The sequence below is a fragment of the Empidonax traillii genome, unplaced genomic scaffold, assembly GCF_003031625.1.
Source record: "Empidonax traillii isolate 1590-97213 ecotype Southwest subspecies unplaced genomic scaffold, ASM303162v1 scaffold4818:size9187, whole genome shotgun sequence".
Taxonomy (NCBI): domain Eukaryota; kingdom Metazoa; phylum Chordata; class Aves; order Passeriformes; family Tyrannidae; genus Empidonax; species Empidonax traillii.
The window spans coordinates 7,599-9,187 of NW_020960011.1; the positions used below are offsets into that span (position 1 = coordinate 7,599).

The following is a 1,589-nucleotide window of genomic DNA, read 5'->3' on the forward strand; positions in this document are numbered from 1 at the left end:
CTGCGGCGTCGTCTCTCTGATGGGAATTTCCTCGCGGGGATGGGCGGGGACCCCTCCGGGGCGGGGCCGGGGGTGGGAGTGGGGGGGCCTGGGGTGGGGGGGGCGGGGAGACCCCCCCGGACCACCGCTTTGGCCCCGCTGCTGCTCGTCATCGCCCCCCCCGGCACTGACTGGTAGGTATTGGGACCCCCCTGTGGAACCCCCAACCCCCCCCTTCCCCCGGGGAATCCCCCCTGTCACCTCCGGGACCCCCAGAACCCCCTGCTACGAACCCCCAAATGCCCCCTCCCTATCCTTGGACCCCTCAACACCTCTAACCCCCCCCCAGCTCCTGGTGGGGGCAGTTTGGGGGAGGGGGGGGCATTGGGGGCCACCTATCAGGGCATTTGGAGGGGGGACGTTTAGGGGGAGCTTTGGGGGGTTGTGTTTGATGGGGGGGGTCAAGTTTGGGGGCAGATTTAGGGGCTCATTATTGGGGCTGGTATTGGGGGTCGGTTTGGGGTGGAGAGATTTGGGGGGGTCAGTCTGGGAAGGGGCACTTTGGGGTGTCATTTGATGGTGCAGATTTGGGGGAGGGTCAGATTTGTGGGGACACTTGGGGGTGTCTTTTGGGGGGGGGGAATTGGTTGGAGAGGGGACCCTGAGGGGGCATTTTGAGGACCCCAAACCCTCCAGTTTTGGGGTTTGCACCTTCTGACCCCCCCCCAGGGTGAAGCTCTTCAAGGGTAAATCTGTCCATGGGGATGTGGAGCTGCGAGTGGAGCAGGTGAGTTTTGGGGGCCCTCTCTCAGTTTTGGACAGCCCCCTAAAAATTCGGGGTCTCTCAATCCCTTGGGCTCTCCCTCAGATTCTGCTGTACCAGTTTGGGGGTTCAGGCAGGTTTGAGGGGGTACCCAAGGAGATTTTGGGGAGTCTGAGGGACTTGGCATTCCCCCTGTTGATTTTTGGGAGGCTCGAAACCCCCCATTCCTTCACTCAGCCTGGGGGGTCAAAAAGCTTCAGGGAGGGTTTAAGGGCCCTGAGAGATATTGAGAAATCCCTTGGGGGATTTTGGGGTGCCTTTAAATCTCCTTTTCTTATCTCAGTTTGAAGGTTTTGGGGGTTCTCTGGGGGTCTTGGGGTCCTGCTGGATTTTGAGGTTCCCCCCTTGAATTTCAGGGGCCCCTAAACCTCCTATTCCTCCATCCACTTTGGGGGTTCAGGACAGGTTTGGGGAGGGGGCACAGGCAGAGTTTTGGGGCTCTCCCTAGATTTTGAGATCTCCATGTGAGATTTTGGGTATCCCTTGAATTTTTCAGATGTATCTGAATCTCTTTTCTTGACCCAATTTGGGGCCAGGTTTGGGGGTGTGGGGGGGGTGTTTTGGGGTACCAGGGAGGCTTTGGGGTCCCCCCTGGATTTTGGGGTTCCCCAGGCCCAGTTCTCGGAGCTCTCCTTGGCCGCCTCCACCCACGGAGCCCTGAGTGTCACCATCGACTCCCCCCGGGGGGGCACCAGGTGGGATTTGGGGGATCCCCCCCCCCAGTCAGGGGCTGAAATTGGGGTACTGGGGCTATGGGGAGGGGGGGGAAGGCAGTTTGGGGAGATCT

General features: G+C 60.4%; 1 long non-coding RNA gene across 1 annotated transcript; it reads left to right on the forward strand.

The window, feature by feature from the left end:
• Nucleotides 1-41: 41 nt before the first annotated feature.
• Nucleotides 42-1,555, forward strand: LOC114072995. The gene is made up of 3 exons (XR_003574261.1): nt 42-173; nt 709-766; nt 1,415-1,555. It is a non-coding gene; the product is annotated as an uncharacterized LOC114072995 (long non-coding RNA).
• The last annotated feature ends 34 nt before the right edge of the window (nt 1,556-1,589 follow it).